General features: G+C 37.2%; 1 pseudogene; it reads right to left on the reverse strand.

Annotated features, from left to right (window-relative positions):
• Nucleotides 1–2751: 2751 nt before the first annotated feature.
• Nucleotides 2752–11173, reverse strand: LOC116412149 (annotated as a pseudogene).
• Between the last annotated feature and the right edge of the window lie 7446 nt (nucleotides 11174–18619).

Genomic DNA, 18619 nt, shown 5'->3' on the forward strand with positions numbered 1-18619 from the left:
TAGTGAATTAAGTACCTCCTATTGTAACATATAGGGATATTATAAGCCACCGAGGAGTTCCTTATAATATATAGTGAATAAAGTACCCCCTATTTTAAAATATAAGGATATTATAAGTCACAGAGGAGTTCCTTATAATATATAGTGAATAAAGTACCCCCTATTGTAACATATAGGGATATTATAAGCCCCCGAGGAGTTCCTTATAATATAAAGTGAATAAAGTACCCCCTATTGTAACATATAGGGATATTATAAGCCCCCGAGGAGTTCCTTATAATATAAAGTGAATAAAGTACCCCCTATTGTAACATATAAGGATATTGTATTGGTTATTTATTGTTTTATATGTTACTCTGTATGTCCAGTGTATGAAACCCACTTATTGTACAGCGCTGCGGAATATGTTGGCGCTTTATAAATAAATGTTAATAATAATAATATTATTATAAGCCACCGAGGAGTTCCTTATAATATATAGTGAATTAAGTACCTCCTATTATAAAATATAGTAATATTATAAGTCACCGAGGAGTTTCGTGGCCATATACATATAAATACTATACAGGTCATAGAACTCCAAGGTGATTTCTAATATCCTAATATTTTACAAGAGGGGGTACTTTATTTATTAGAATATACAAGTTTTATGAGTCATGTGACAGAAATACTCCAAAAATATCTCTTGACAATACATGGCCTAGACAAAGACTAAAAACCTTTGTATATTATGGAGCATATCTACAGTCATATGAAAAAGTTTGGGAACCCCTCTCAGTCTGCATAATAATTGACTGCATTTTCAACAAAAAGCTAACAGTGGTATGTCTTTCATTTCCCAGGAACATCTGAGTACTGGGGTTTTTTCTGAAGAAATATTTTTAGTGAAGCAGTATTTAGTTGTATGAAATTAAATCGAATGTGAAAAACTGTCTGTGAAAAAATGTGGGTACCCTTGCAATTTTGTTAATTTGAATGCATGTAACTGCTCGATAGTTATTACTGCCAACACCAAATTGGTTGGATTGGCTTATTAAGGCTTAAACTTCATAGGCAGGTCTGCCCAATCACGAGAAAAGGTATGACCAGTTGCAAGTTGTGCTTCTTTTTGACTCTCCTCTGAAGAATGACAGCAAGGGATCCTCAAAGCAACTGTCAAAAGATCTCAAAACAAAGATTGTTCAGTATCATGGTTTAGGGGAAGGCTACAAAAAGCTATCTTAAAGGTTTAAACTGTCAGTTTTAACTGTAAGGAATGTAATTAGGAAATGGAAGGCCACAGGCACAGTTGCTGTAAAACCCAGATCTGGCTGGCCAAGAAAAATACAGAAGCGGCATATGCGGAGGATTGTGAGAATAGTTATAGACAAGGCAAAGATCACCTCCAAAGACCTGCAAGAACATCTTAGTGCAGAGGGTGTATCTGTACATCATTCTACAATTCAGTGCAATTTACACAAAGATGGCAGGGTGATGAGAAAGAAGCCCTTTCTGCACTCACAAACAAACAGTGCTTTGGACTGATGAGACAAAAATTGAATTATTTGGTCATAACAAAAAGCACTTTTCATGGCGGAAGAAGAACACTGCATTCCAAGGAAAAACCACCTGCTACCTACTTTCAAATTTGGTGGAGGTTCCATCATGCTGTGGGGTTGTGGCTAGTTCACAGACTGGGGCCCTTGTTAAAGTTGATGAGATGATAAGATGAATTCAACCCAATATCAACAAATTCTTCAGGAAAATGTTCAAGCATCAGTCACAAAGTAGAAGTTACACAGGGGTTGGATACACCAACAAGGCAATGACCCTAAACAGAGTTGGAAATCTACAAAGGCATTTCTGCAGAGGGACAAGTACAACATTCCGGAACGGCTGTTACAGTACCCAGACTTCATATATAATATCATCGAAAAACTATGGGATTATTTGAAGAAGGCTGTCCATGCTCAGCAGCCATCACATTTAACTGAACTGGAGAGATTTTGTATGGACGAATGGTCAAAAATACAGCCATCTAGAATAAAGACACTCAACAAAGGCTATAGGAGGTCTAGAGGCTGTTACATTTGCAAAAGAAGGCTCAACTAAGTATCTCTATTGGGGTGCCCAAATGTATGCACCTGTCTAATGTTGTTATGATGCATATTGCATATTTTTTGTTAATCCATTTAACTTTTTTGAAAGCTCAGCCAATGATAAACAATACTCCAAATAATTAAGAGGGGTTCCCAAACTTTTTTATATGACTGTATTATCTACTATGTAGACATGTAGTCAGTAGCCCTTTTCACCTAGATTATACATGCGCCCTTACATCCCATGGCAACACAGCCACTTATTTATATAAACAATATTAGAGGTTCAGCAGCAAACACAATTTGTACCAGAGAAAGGAGAAAGTGTATCATATGTTAATGCATAGAACTTCAACTTTTTTTTAAGACCAGGCCATTAAGATAAACACAATCTAGGCATGTCTTTCTTCTATGCCAATGTTTCCTAAACTATGGGACTGGTTCTCCTTGGCCTAATAAAGTCAGTGACTGGTACAATTCTTTGCCTCAATTTATTAAAAGAAGAATTAAAGTCTGTATTTTTCAGTGTGTAAATGAGAGAATTTAGCAAAGGACCCAGGACAGTGTACAGAACAAACAAGCAAGATTTTCTTGTATTCACAGTGCACACGTACAATGTACTGCAAAACTACCTTGTTCATGTTGAAATTTTGACTTTTTTAGCCAACCTTATCTAAAGTAAAAAAGCTAAAAGTCTTTGCCTCACTTTAGTAAAGGAAGCTTGAAATTCTCTATTTTTCAGTGTGTAAATAAAAGGATTTAGCAGAGGGCCCAGGACAATGTACAGCAGTGAGAAATACTTGTCCTTTTTCAGAGAATAACTTGTTGTGGGTTTCAAATACAAAAAAATTGCTGTCCCATAAAGGGTTATCACACAGGCCAGGTGAGAAGCACAGGTAGAAAAGGCTTTTTGTCTCCCCTCTGAGGATTGTATTTTCAGGATAGCAGAGACGATAAATATGTATGAGGCCAGAGTAGGGAGGAAGGAACTGAAAACCAGCAAAGTCCCTTCAATATAAATGAAAAGTTCTGCACTAAAAGTGCTGCTGCAGGAAAGTTTTAGCAATGGTAAGAGATCACAGAAAAAATGGTCAATAAAATGGGAAGCACAATATGATAGTTTAGATATAAGGGTAACTATGCTGACAGGATCAAGAAAACCAACAGTGAATGCTGCAGTTATAAGCCCAGCACAGTGTTTCCTGCTCATTCGGGCAATGTAATGAAGGGGATCACAGATGGCAACATAACGATCATATGCCATGGCCGTCAGGAGAAAGTATTCACTGTCAGCCAAGGATGCAAAAACATACATTTGAGTCATACACCCCAAGAATGAAATGTTATTTTGTTGTGTGAGAAGAATATGTAGCAAATTAGGTAAAATATTTGAGGTGGAAGAAATGTCTATGAGTGAAAGGTTCAGCAAGAATATGTACATGGGGGTGTGTAAGTGAGGATTGCATGAAATGACTAAGAATATGATGAGATTTCCCAGCAGAATGATGAGATAGATTACAAGGAATAGCACAAAAAGAGAGATTTGAAGCTCAGGAGTATCAGAGAACCCTTGGATGATGAATCCTGAAACATTTTCTTTACTTTCTGAGACCATTTGTTCAAGTCTTCCTTCCTGTGTATGAAAGTAAACTATAGTAACAAATTTATCAAATATGTAAATAAATAATGATATAAATTAAGTATTCAGCATCTGTATTTCACAAATTATATTGTGATTTTATATAAAAGTTATCTTATGGTTTATCACGTGAAAACTCATGGATGAGCTTTAATTTGTGGAGCAAAAACTTTTCTGCAAATTCACTTTATTCCCATGGTCTTTTATAGAGTGTTAAAGTCATAAACCTTTTCCTCACTGAATTGAATCTGGCCCAGTATTGAATATTTCTGGTAACCTGGCTGATCCTGTTAGTGAATGTTGCAGACATGGGCAGGTACCACTGCATTTTGTGAGAATTTATCACAGCTCCGTGTATTTGAGTAACTCCCCCACCGGCACCATGAAAACTACGAGGAAGGCCCAACGTGGGCAGAAGAATCAGAGGAGAAGCTGTTAAACAATATGCTTTGCAGAACTTTCACTCCACTCAATTCTAAAAAGGACATTTTGTGATGGTTTTATTACACATTTTGTCAAAATGGCAATGATTATCTGTCAATATTTCAACAAGGTGTGTGAAGAAAACAAAAATCATGTGAAGGAAATGTGGATATTAATTATTAGATAATTCTAAATTGTACCATAGATTTCTTCTCCATCATATTTTTCTTTTCGCATTCATTAAATGTGTTAAATTAATACAATTTTGTCTTAAAGTTTTTTAGTGTTAAAATGCCAACAGAATAGTCAATACAAATCAATCATTTACTTACTTATTTAATAGTAATCAAGAAAAAGCTTCTTATGAACCCACACTGCCCCCCATTACTTACCTAAATTCTAACCAAGCAATTCTCCTACACTGCAAGGCCTGGTGCCTTTTATGATTCTCCTAGCAAAGCCAAGACCCTTTTATCATACAAATACATTAGTCAGATAGATCTTGTCTTTGCTCAGCCTGAGGAGCAGAAGGTTCTTCCATGCAGGGGCACAGAGTCTGCCGGTCTCTTTAGGAAATAACACAGTTTATATAAGCAGTGTAAGAAAAAATATTCTATAGAGAATACAACATCATTAGCTAATTTTCTAAACACGTATTCTTATTACTCTATAAATATATAAATTGTGAAATGTGGTAAAATACTTCTCTAGGGAAAAAGCTAAATGTAACATTTTATTACAGATGCTGTTATTGTATTTAGTGATGAGCGAATATGTACTTATTTTGATGTGACTGCCCCTTTTTTTTTTACGCGAATGCAAATTTTATGTGTCAAAATGTCACAAAAGTTTCACCCAAAGAGGCTGATTTATCAAAATTGTATTTTTGTATTATACTAAAAATCTGTTTTTAATTTAAAAAATGTGAACTTTTCACCGTTTATTATATGTCAAAACCATTTGAAACCTTAAATACGCCATCTAAAAGTTCGAGAGGTCATGGTAAAGCCAGTGGAAGCTGTCGTAGGATTTTTTTGTGGCTTCTTCACTTTTCATGCTTAAGTTAACAATTGCAGGTATTCACATTTTCATTACATTTTTGAATAAGAAAACATTCCTGCTTTTTAAAATTTTAAAATTAGTTCAGCTGAATGCATGTTTTAATGTTGACAGGGGGCACAGACCAAAATGCATTTATTTTTTGCCATCATGTACTCACCTTATATGGAAGGGATTTGAAAATGAGCTAAAGAATTTGATATAGTCTCTGAAATAAAATGATGTAGAACTGTCTATAACTTAGTACAAAATAGTACAGAAAATATATTTTTTTAAGATATTAAAGTTATATTATAGATATATTATATATCTATAGATATAAAAAAATGCAACTTTACAGTGTTCAAAAAAATAATAACTATGTAATCCTAACTAGCAATCATCACCCACGATGGATACAGAACATTCCTTTTGGTCAAATGTGTAGGGTAAAGAAAAATTGTACAGAAGAAAGAAAGGGGTTAAAAAGAAACACTATTAAAAAATATATTACAAAAAAACCACAAAACAGAAAGAAGGGATATTTTACATAAAAAATTAAATGGAACGTGATTCGAATAGTGTTTTCCATAACATATAATCCTATGGCAAAATAAATTTGATTTTTTTAAAAAACATTAGAGAATTTTGTAATGTAATGAAGTCCTTAAGAAAATAATTCCAACACAACCTAGGGGCACATTTACTAACCCACGAACGGGTCGAAATGAGTCCGATTGCGTTTTTTTCGTAATGATCGGTATTTTGCGATTTTTTCGTATTTTTTGCGATTTTTTCGGCGTCTTTACGAATTTTTCGTTACCAATACGATTTTTGCGTAAAAACACGAGTTTTTCGTAGCCATTACGAAAGTTGCGTAAAATCTGGCGATTTTTCGTAGCGTTAAAACTTGCGCAAAAAGTTGCGCTTTTTTCGTAGCGTTAAAACTTACGCGAAACTTTGCACCTTTTAAGTTTCAACGCTACGAAAAAGGCGCAACTTTTCGCGTAAGTTTTAACGCTACGAAAAAATCGGGCGATTTTACGCAACTTTCGTAATGGCTACGAAAAACTCGCGTTTTTACGCAAAAATCGTATTGGTAACGAAAAATTCGTAAAGACGCCGAAAAAATCGCAAAAAATATGAAAAAGTCGCAAAATGTTCGTTTTCAAGTCGGAACTTTTCCAATTCGGGTCGGATTCGTGGGTTAGTAAATCAGCCCCCTAGAGTAATATTCACAAAAGCAGATGATTTTAAAAAGTTTAACTAAAAATCATTGCATAACTAAAAAAAAATGAAAGAAAAAAAAGAGACAGGGCTTGGGGACATTGTTTCCATGCAAGGCAAGCAAATATGTCCAGAAAGAATGTAACATATTGATTACTGTGCCCATGTGGACTACAAAATATTGGGAAAACAAATAGAACATTACGTGATAGAATAAGAACACATCAATAATATGGAAAACGGTAAAAAGACAAATTTGAGTTTGTGGGGAAAAAAAGCCGAGTTGAAAAAAATAACCACAACAAAACTCGTGCAACTTTTCTTCTTGAATGCTTACTCAAAATAAAAATTGCTGCAGAATATTCCCATTTTGCATGCTGGCAAGAGTCAAATCGTTCCATTCATTTTCAACGAGGCTATGTAAATAAATACAGTTGATAGAGACATTATCAATGTCTTCTATTGAAATTCTCCAGCTTTTCTCTGGTGACATTTCAAGGATTGTTCTTGTTTTCTATTGGTGGTTCTTAAGATTATTCCCTAGTATATTCACATTCATGTTTTTTTACGGATTTTTTTTTTCTAGAACCATGAATAAAAAGTGTTAATAAATCGAGCCCTGAGTGAAGAATTAAGAATAAAGCCCGGAAGCTGAATAGTCCACCAAAGAAGTATTATGAGTACAGGGGTGACCCCAACATATCTGTTTTGTTACTGGCAGTCCACAAGAGCCCAGTGTAGTGAGGGCATGTACTGTATGTAGGTAGTGCCCAGAGGGATTCCTTTTATGATTTGTGTTGTATACTGAAATGGACACCCCTGTCTTAGGGTGGGATTTTTTAACATTTAGATTTTCATTGGTGTTTAGTTTTTAGAAACCACAAATTAACTCTTTTCCATGTATAGCAGGCATTTATCAAACTGAAAAAGTACAAACAAAACCACGAAAATCACAACTTTTTCGGGTTGTTGCACAAAAAGGACATCTGCCTTTGACTTTGACTACATAATCTCGACAGGGTTTAGATGGTGTATTTTTTTAATTCTGATTTGTTGCTGTGTTATTGCAAAATAAATTGCAAAAAAATAGGTTTTCTAACATTCAGACTTTTCTGGGTTGTGTATTTTTAGAAACCTCAAATAAACTGATTTCTTCTGGTGATGAGCGAAATAATTCACCAGGTGTGGATTTGGAGCGAATTTCAATGTTTTACCATTGGCAGATTTATTTGTGAAACAGGCGCAAAAATTTAGATTTCAAAAATTTGGCAGGCGACAAAATATTCGTACTACTGGCAAAAAAACATTTTTTCCGCAGCACGTGACAAATTGCACATTTTTTGGCAAAGCGAAACGGGACAAATTCACTCATCACTAATTTCCATGAAAAGTAGTCAATTATCCAAAGATTTGAAAAAGAACGAACAAAAAATATACTATTGGACATTGCCGGTAACCTGCCGGGCCTGTTAGTGAATGTTACAGTCATGGCCAGGTAACCGCTGCTGTTTCTGAGCTCAGATCTTCAGGACAGGAGCCTTTTGGGTTTAGGATGGGTTTTCTTTCTCCGCACAGGAACCAAAGATGGACAAGAGCTTGTGAGTTGTTCCTGTGCCCCATTCACTTTATATAAAGAAACGTTTCATGCTAATTTGGGTGATATAATGAAGAGGTTAATAGATGTAAACACAACAATCATAGGCCATGGCCATCAGGAGACAGGATTAGCTACAAGGGCACATAAAGATACTCAATATTTGAATCGTGAATGAAGAATGAATTTTTTTGTGCCAACAGAACAAGTATTTAATTAGGTAATATATTGCATTTATTTAATAAACACTCATATCTAAAACATACCCTTTATTAAGTGGAACTAAATTGTTAATACAATATATATATATATATATATATATATATATATATATATATATATAGAATAAAATACCCCTTATTATAAAATTTTAAAGATATTATAAGTCACCAAGTTCGATGACCATATATTTTTTACAGGTCATGGAACTCCTTGGTGACTTCTAATAGCCTCATATTTTACAACAGGGTTACTTTATTTTTTACAATATACAAATTTTAGTGAGTCATGTGACAGAAATCACATCACTAAGCTCCGATTATAACCAATGACATCACTAAACACAGTTTTTAAGGGTATAATTTACAGTTTGGTCCCTTAGGGAAATGATCAAACTCATATCACATATCACATATTAGTCCATACATTTTGAGGTAAAACCAAAGATGCTACCCTGTTTTCCCGAAAATAGGACATCCTCCGAAAGTAAGGCACCCCCCCAATTTTCCACCCCCCTCAGAAAATAAGGCACCCCCCGAAAATAAGACACCCACATAGGGCTGGGCGATAAATCTTGCCCAAACAATGGAATAAATGTGTACTGTATTCTTCTTCATGGAAAAATAAGACATCCCCTGAAAATAAGACCTAGTGCATTTTTTGGAGCTTAAAAAAATATAAGACAGTGTCTTATTTTCGGGAAAACACGGTAATTACTATTGAACATTCAACCTGTTCCTCTATGGCTACAGGAAGTTTTGAATTCAATTGTCTTAACGCCCTTTAGTACATTAAAATATTTTGTTAACATTAAAAATTTAATGAGTTCATCCAGCAACTCCAAAAATATCTCTTGACAATACATGACCTAGCCAAAGGTTAATTGCTAAAAACCTTTGTATCACTTATTTATATAAACAATATAAGAGTTTAGAAGAAAACACAATTTGTACCAGAGAAAGGAGAAAGTGTATCGTACGTTAATGTATAGAACTTCAACTTTATTGTGAGACCAGTCCATTAAATGAAGCACAACCCAGGCTTGTCTTTCTTGCATTCCCCTAGGGCAATGTTTCCTAAACTATGGGACTGCTTCTCCTTGGCCTAATATAGTAAGTGACTGGTACGATTCTTTTACTCAGTTTATTAAAAGAATATTTAAAGTCTGTATTTTTCAGTGTGTAAATGAGAGAATTTAGCAAAGGACCCAGGACAATGTACAGAACATACAAGCTATATTTTTCTTGTATTCACAGTGCACACGAACAATTTACAAGTCCCTTATCTGGAAACCCGTTATCCAGAAAGCTCCAAATTATGGAAAACCCGTCTCCCATACACTCTATTTTAATCAAATAATTCAGAATTTTAAAACTGATTTCTTTTTTCTCTGTAATAATTAAACAGTACCTGTACTTGATCCCAACTAAGATATAATTACCCCTTATTGGGGGCAGAACAGCCCTATTGGGTTTATTTCATGGTTAAATGATTCCCTTTTCTCTGTAATAATAAAACAGTACCTGTACTTGATCCCAACTAAGATATAATTACCCCTTATTGGGGGCAGAACAGCCCTATTGGGTTTATTTAATGGTTAAATGATTCCCTTTTCTCTGTAATAATAAAACAGTACCTGTACTTGATCCCAACTAAGATATAATTACCCCTTATTGGGGGCAGAACAGCCCTATTGGGTTTATTTAATGGTTAAATGATTCCCTTTTCTCTGTAATAATAAAACAGTACCTGTACTTGATCCCAACTAAGATATAATTACCCCTTATTGGGGCAGAACAGCCCTATTGGGTTTATTTAATGGTTAAATGATTCCCTTTTCTCTGTAATAATAAAACAGTACCTGTACTTGATCCCAACTAAGATATAATTACCCCTTATTGGGGGCAGAACAGCCCTATTGGGTTTATTTAATGGTTAAATGATTCCCTTTTCTCTGTAATAATAAAACAGTACCTGTACTTGATCCCAACTAAGATATAATTACCCCTTATTGGGGCAGAACAGCCCTATTGGGTTTATTTAATGTTTTATTGCTTTTTTAGTAGATTTAAGGTATGGAGATCCAAATTATGGAAAGACTTCTTATACAGAATACCCTTGGTCCCGAGCATTCTGTATAATGGGTCCTATACCTGTACTGAAAAACTACCTTGTCCAGGCTGAAATTTTGACTTTTTTAGCTAACACTTACACAAAATAAAAAGGCTAAAAGTCTTTGCCTCATTTTCTTAAAGGTAGATTGAAATTCTCTATTTTTCAGTGTGTAAATAAGAGGATTTAGCACAGGGCCCAGGGCAATGTACAGCAGTGAGAAATACTTGTCTCGTTTTGGGGAATAACTTGTGAAGGGTCTTACATACAGGCTAACAGCTGTCCCATAAAGGGTTATCACACAGGCCAGGTGAGAAGCACAGGTAGAAAAGGCTTTTTGTCTCCCCTCTGAGGATTGTATTTTCAGGATAGCAGAGATGATAAATATGTATGAGGTCAGAGTAAGGAGGAAGGAACCGAAACCCAGCAATATCCCTACAAGGTAATTAAAAGTTCCACACTAAAAGTGCTGCTGCAGGAAAGTTTTAGCAATGGTGTGACATCACAGAAAAAATGGTTAATAAGACGGGAAGCACAATATGATAGTTTAGGTATAAGGGTAACTATGCTGACAGGGACAATAAACCCACCAGTGGATGCTGCAGTTATAAGCCCAGCACAGTGTTTCCTGCTCATTCGGGCAATGTAATGAAGGGGATCACAGATGGCAACATAACGATCATATGCCATGGCCGTCAGGAGAAAGTACTCACTGGAAGCCAAGGCCACAAAAACATACATTTGAGTCATACACCCCAAGAATGAAATGTTATTTTGTTGTGTGAGAAGAATATGTAGCAAATTAGGTAAGATAGTTGAGGAGAAAGAAATGTCTATGATTGAAAGGTTCAGCAAGAATATGTACATGGGGGTGTGTAAGTGAGGATTGCATGAAATGACTAAGAATATGATGAGATTTCCCAGCAGAATGATGAGATAGATTCCAAGGAATAGCACAAAAAGAGAGATATGAAGCTCAGGAGTATCAGAGAACCCTTGGATGATGAATCCTGAAAGAATTCACGTATCACGTATGTAAGTATATAATTGCATAAATAAAGTAGCCCTTGTCTGTTAACTGCATTTCAGTAAATGTTTTGTTTTAAACACTATTGCACATTGCTGGTTACCCAACTGGTCCGGTTAGTTTATGTTCTTAGGGCAGGAGCTTTCAGCTCCTTAGATCCTCAGTCTCTTGGCAACTTTCTCAATTCTGGGCTCCCTCTGCTTCTGGCAGTGGCAGGAAGCACCCCCAGCCCCTCTGGGAGTCCTAACACTGAGAGGTATCCTTCCTGCTCTGAGAGCCTGTCTCACACCTTTCTATACCAGGGGTCCCCAACCTTTTTGGCACCAAGGACCGGTTACTACCAGGAAAATGTTTCCACGGACCGGGGGAGGGGCCATATGCCAAGCGACATTCTAGTAAAAGCACAGTGAGATGATGGGAACATGAATGCGCGGTCTTGTGTGTACGGCGTGTTCAGTTTCACCTTTAGTTGCACTGCGCGATCATTCACGTCCTGAATTGGGCGCTGCTTGCCGCTCGTGGTAACGTCGGCGGCCCAGTCCCATGCAGTCCACGGCCCGGTGGTTGGGGACCCCTGTTCTATACCATTAAATACCTTTTCCACAGGACAGGCTTCCTGTGGAAAGTAAGCTCCAATAGGTGAGCTGGACTACTGGAATGGATCGCCTGATCCGCTTGTTCTATCCAGAACCCTATAGCTTCCAGGGCCAGACAGCACAACCTTTTAAACAGAGTAAACCTTCTCCATTTATCAACCTCTCCCCTAAAGGTTACATCTCCCACTATGGAGAACTTGAAGGGAAATCTCACCTTTTCTCTAATTTGTTGGGCCATTCTACCACAATACTTTATATTTATATTTTGTAGTTAATTTATGCAAACCCTTAGTTCTTATTTCTGCACAGTTATTTAGGACAATTTCAGGCATAAACAGCTCTGTCTGTAGCTGAAAGATATTTATACGCTATAACAGTTTTGCATTTGTTCAACAGGTTCCATTCTAAAACCTGGGGCTCATGTCAGAAAAGTGTAGCAAAACTGTACCCAATAGAATTTGTGACCGATTTGTCCTTTTTTTTATTTTTTTAGTAAATATACATAAATGGAGGGCACTCACTTCACGTGCAAAAAACGGCAATATCGGTATTTGGTGCAAGAAACCCAAAAACGGTACCCCCATTTATTATTTTTTTACCAAATCTAAACAGAATTTCTAAACACATATTTTATCAAAAATAATCTACCTACACACAGGGGCCTATTTACCGAATACAACATTTTTTGTTTTTTGCTGATTTTTTCGTTATTTTGCACAACTTTTTCATGCTGTGCGTCATAAATTATGTGACAAAATCGTATTTGTCACAACGAGTATGAAAGTTTCGGATTCATTCAAGCTTCGGTATCATGATTCGGGATTCGAACTGGTACTTTGATGAATAGGCCCCACAAACTGTACATACACACATAAACTTGCACCCAAAAAATATTCTTTGCTTGATTAGCTATCATTTCTTTTATATACTGAAATGGCAAATTATGTAAAAAATAAGAAAATATAATGTGTAGCAAATGTGATGAGTGATTATTACATAATTCTAAAATAAAAGGCTGTTCGGTCAATACAATCTTTCAAAATCCCTGGAGGCAGATTTACTAAATAAAACTCATTTTTTATCTCATTTTTTTCTTTTTAAATTTGAATGAACTAGTTTCCACGAATGTCCGACATTTACTAAAAAGTCTGAATCGAGAATGAAAGTGTGGGAAAATGTTGGGGAGAGTTTTTCAAAGAAAGATCTGCCGTTGACTTCTACATGATCTCGACAGGGTTTACATGGAGTGTTTTAGATTCTGAATTTCAGCCGGTTTGTCTCATCATAAGTGTAGCAAAATCACAACTTTTTCTGCAGAGACTGAGTTTTAGGGCAACAAAACTTTAGAATCACGAAAAAAAAAAAAAATCTGAACTTTAGTTAATGCCCCACCAAATGTAATTTTAGCAGAATACTCAAGACAAGTCTTTAATTTTCAGGGAAAAGTAACCAAGGCAAAGTTTCTTATGAACCCACACTGCCCTCCATTACTTACCTAAATTTTCACCTTGCAGTGATCCTACATTACCAAAGCCAGGAACCTTTTATCATACAAATACATTAGTCAGATAGATCTTGTCTTTGCTCAGCCTGAGGAGCAGAAGGTTCTTCCATGCAGGGGCACAGAGTCTGCCGGTCTCTTTAGGAACCCAGTTTATATAACCAGTGTGACACAGGGAATTCTTCTGAGAATACACAATAATTAGCTCATTATCTATACATCTATTCTTAGTGCTCTGTAAAAACTATAATCTGTGAAATGCACTGTCCTTATGGTAAATATCTCTCTAGGGAAAAAGCTCTAAAAAAAGTTTTGTACACTTTACATCATATCAAGGACTTAATGATGGTAATGCACACATTAGAGTGAAAACATGAAATATCTTACAGAAACAGTATCACCTATTACACTGGCCTAGTTTAAGTGCAAATCTGCTTATTTCTTGTAGTGTTGATTGTTACTGCTTGAAAGTCACTCTCACCTTTGACTTTGATCTCTAAATTTATTGATTGCATGTTCTGGTGTTGACTTGGGCTCATCCAGCTTTCATTCATTTTTGGTATTGTGTACACACCATTAATCTGGGGCAAAAAGGGAAAATACTTTATTTTGACCTCTCAAACTCACTCCGGTGCCACATGCAAGTTTAGGGAGGCAGCAGGAGCTTTGGGAGATAAATGCGTGGCTAAAGTCTTGGTGTAGGAAGGAAAGGTTTGGGTTCCTAGAGCACTGGGCTGACTTTTTTTTGGGAAACAATCTATACAGCCATGAAGGGGGTCCACTGTGCTAGGGGAGAGAATGGTTAAGAGGCTGGAGGAGTGTTTAAACTAGACAAGGGGGGTGAGCTAGAGTTTTATGGGAAAGCTAGTGTAGATGGGGCAGTGAGACTAGCAAAGGGTCGTGGGGAAGGAGTGAGGGGGGCATATAGTTTATTAGATAAGGAGCTTCCGTTGTTACAAGGGAAACAGACTAATATTTGCCATAGCTTTAACTCTCCGTTAGCTAATGTAAATATCAGAGGGAGAAGTAATAATCTGTGCTGCATGCTGGCTAATGCGTGAAGCTTGTCGGGTAAATCAGGGGAGCTGCAGGCTATTGCATGTATTGAAAATTATGATGAACCTGGTGGGATGAACAATGCGACTGGGCCGTGAATTTAAATGGTGACACGCTTTTTAGGAGGGACAGAGATTAAAAAGGGTGGAGGGGTTTGTCTTTATGTAAAGTCAGATTTAAAGCCATGTAATAAAGACATTACCAATGAAAATGTTGAATCTCTTTGGGTAGAAATTTCAGCAGGGCTGAAGGTCACAAAGAAAATGATAATTGGTGTATGCTATAAACCCCCCCATAAAAGTGAGTGGGATGAGGCCCAGCTACTATTGCAAATGGAGGAGGCTTCACAACAAGGTCAAGTTGTTATTATGGGGGACTTTAGTTATCCGGACATTGACTGGAGTAATGGGGTGGCTAAGTCAGAAAAAGCTAGTAGGTTTGTAAATATGCTAAATGACAACTTTTTATTTCAGGCGGTTCAAGAATCTACTAGGAATGACTATTTTGGACCTGGTCATATCTAATAATACTGAACTCATCTCTTTCATTTGAGGGGGGGGCATTTAGGGATCATTGATCACAACATGGTCTCCTTTGAGATAATGCTGCAGAGACAGCTCTAAGGGATTATTTAAAAAGGCTATTTTTAAGGATTATTTAGTCTGACATCAGTAGTAGGAAAGCTTTTGGAAGGGGTAATAAGGGATAGGGTTACTTGAATACATCTTGTCAGACTAATTTTGTCTCCTTTTATGAGGAGGTGAGCAGGAACCTCGATGCTGGAATGGCAGTTGATGTCATCTACTTGGACTTTGCTAAAGCGTTTGATACAGTACCTCACAGAAGGTTAATGATCAAATTGAGGAATATTGGCCTAGAACCTAGAGTGGGGGTAAACGGACCATTTTCTAATTGGACCAGTGTTGTTAGTGGGTACCGCAGGGATCAGTCCTTGGTCCTTTGCTTCTTAATGACCTGGAGGTGGGCATAGACAGTACTGTTTCTGTTTTTGCCGACGACACTAAATTGTACAAAACTATAAGTTCCATGCAGGATGCTGCCAGTTCAATTGCAAAGCAATTTGACAAAACTGGAAAACTGGGCAGCAAACTGGGAAATGAGGTTCAATGTTGATAAGTGCAAAGTTCTGCCCTTTGGTAGAAATAATATAAACGCAAACTATCTACTGAATGGTAGTGTGTTGGGGGTATCCTTAATGGAGAAGGATCTGGGGGTTTTTGTTGATAACAAGTTGTCTAATTCCAGGCAGTGTCATTCTGTGGCTACTAAAGCAAATAAAGTGCTGTCTTGTATAAAAAGGGCATTGACTCAAGGGATGAAACATAATTTTGCCCCTTTATAGGTCCCTGGTAAGGCCTCACCTTGAGTATGGGGGGCAATTTTGGGCTCCAGTCCTTAAGAAGGATATTAATGAGCTGGAGAGAGTGCAGAGACTGCAACTAAACTGGTAAAGGGGATGGAAGGGTTAAACTATGAGGTGAGACTGTCAGGGTTGAGGTTGTTTTCTCTGGAAAAGAGGCGCTTGCGAGGGGACATGATTACTCTGTACAAGTACATTAGAGGGGATTATAGGCAGATGGGGGTGTTCTTTTTTTTTGCCATAAAAACAATCAACGCACCAGAGGTCACCCCTTTAGATTAGAGGAACGGAGCTTCCATTTGAAGCAGCGTAGGGGGTTCCTCACGGTGAGGGCAGTGAGGTTGGGGAATGCCCTTCCTAGTGATGGGGTAATGGCAGATTCTGTTAATGCCTATAAGAGGGGCCTGGATGAGTTCTTGAACAAGCTGAATATCCAAGGCTATTGTGATACTAATATCTACAGTTAGTATTAGTGGTTGTATATATAGTTTATGTATGTGAGTGTATAGATTGGTAGGTGTGGGTTGTGTGTGCTGGGTTTACTTGGAAGGGTTGAACTTGATGGACTCATTTTTCAACCCTATGTAACTATGTAACTATTTCTAAGTGCTATAAATGTTTGCCCAATTACTATAAATGCCACCCGACTAGAACATGTGGTAGATAATTGGTCAACAGAAGGTTACATGGTTAGTATCACCCTGATACTGTATTTCCTTTGTGGACAAATTCTTCAGCCCATGGACACATCCTAGTTATCATGTACAGTGCTATGCATCAGCATTCACCTTCTTTACCTTTCCTACATTTTGTTGTGTTACATCCTGAAATGAAAAAGAAAAGTACAAAATATTTGTTATTCAGACACAAAGGCTAATTAAGAAAATTATGTTCTGTTAATATGTGGTAAACCCATCATTGGCTGCAATTTCAATCTTGACTCTTTTGTGGTAAGTACATGCTGTTAGGAGGTGATTTTGGCCAACGTTTCCAAGCAGATCTTCTCCATATTGTTTTGTTGGATGGCACTCACACACACCTCAGTTTTCTAATAGTGCCAAGTACTTTCATCAATTTCTGAGCAAACATAAGAAAAGATTAAGTAAGCAATGTCCTTTCATAGGTCTCAGTCACCAGAGTTTCAAGTCATTCCTCAAAATTTCTAGCTAGATTCTGACACTACAGATCAATTAATTTTCATTCACAAAATTTATATCGGGGGGACACAATGCAAAATTGCTGCAAAAAAAGTGCTTTTATTTTGAAAATGTAAACAGTTATACCCACCCCCTTCAGTTCACAGCATAGTATCCTTTGTGTGCAATAGTGATGAGCGAATCTGTCCAGTTTCGCTTCGCCATAAAATTTGCAAAACGGCAAGAAAATTCGTGAAACACATTTTTTTTGTCGTCCGCAGCTATTTTTTTTGTCACCCGCATATATTTTTTGTCGTCAATTTGTCTAATTTTGACGAGACTGCACCCTTTTTTTTACGTACCCAATTTGACACGCAACAAACAAACTCCACGCAACAAATTTTTCTGCAGTGACTTTTCACAGAAGTTTTGGAAATTGTTGTGGAAATTTGCTGCGAATCCATGCCTGGCGAAAAAATTCACTCATCACTAGTGTGCAATGTAAAAACCTTTTATACACAAGTCACAGTACAATTAACACATTAATGTCCATGGTGTACAACCGTAATAACCCTTATACAAAGTTCATCGAATGCATTAATGCACATCCAGAGTCCATAATTCATGTGTACCTAGACCAAAGACATCAAAAAAGTACAAAATTAATATTAAACAGCTACCTATGCACATCAGGGGTTACAGCAAACACTAAGTTATTTTATCTCATATTAACTCCTACCATTCTCAGAGGCTTGCAAACTTATACATTTTATTATTATAAAAGCTGTCCCTAAAAAATATTCTCATCAGGCAATACATTAATACTTAACTTTTACATTTATCTTCACTAAGATTTCAAAATGGCTACATTAACCTCCGCTAGAAGTTGCAAAATCAAGGGGTGCAGCGAATTCACACTTCTGTACTTGCAAACAGATATTAATAATAATACAATGGTCAGCATTATTTATAAATATGGTTGAAGGCTCCAATAATCATTCATACCATTAGGTATCATAGTGGATAATCGTTTAATCCATTTCCCTTCCTGCTGTAGCAATCTAACTTTTCTATCACCCCCTCTCTTGCTTTGTGGTACCTCCTCTAGGATGCACCTTTTTAGCTGTGTAGAATTGTGTTTACACAATGCAAAATGCCAGGAAACAGGGGTATCTATGTATGTATCCATTTTGATCTTATTTTTATGTTCCCCCTATGCTCCTGTATCCTCAGTTTTACCTCCCTAATGGTCTGTCCTATGTACCCCAGGCAACATGGGCACTTCAGAAAACAGACCACATAAGATGACTTAGGGCTCTGGCACACGGGGGAGATTAGTCGCCCGCGACAAAACTCCCTGTTCGCGGGCGACTAATCTCCCCGAGTTGCCATGACCCGCCATCCCGCCGGCGAACATGTAAGTCGCCGGCGGGATGGCACACGCGGCGGGGCGATTTCAGGAAATAGAAATTGCGCCGCCGCGTCTGCCATCCAGCCGGCGACTTACATGTTCGCCGGTGGGATGGCAGGGGTAGGCAACTCGGGGAGATTAGTCGCCCGCGAACAGGGAGTTTTGTCGCGGGCGACTAATC

This window comes from Xenopus tropicalis, chromosome 7 (genome assembly GCF_000004195.4).
Source record: "Xenopus tropicalis strain Nigerian chromosome 7, UCB_Xtro_10.0, whole genome shotgun sequence".
NCBI classification, from domain to species: domain Eukaryota; kingdom Metazoa; phylum Chordata; class Amphibia; order Anura; family Pipidae; genus Xenopus; species Xenopus tropicalis.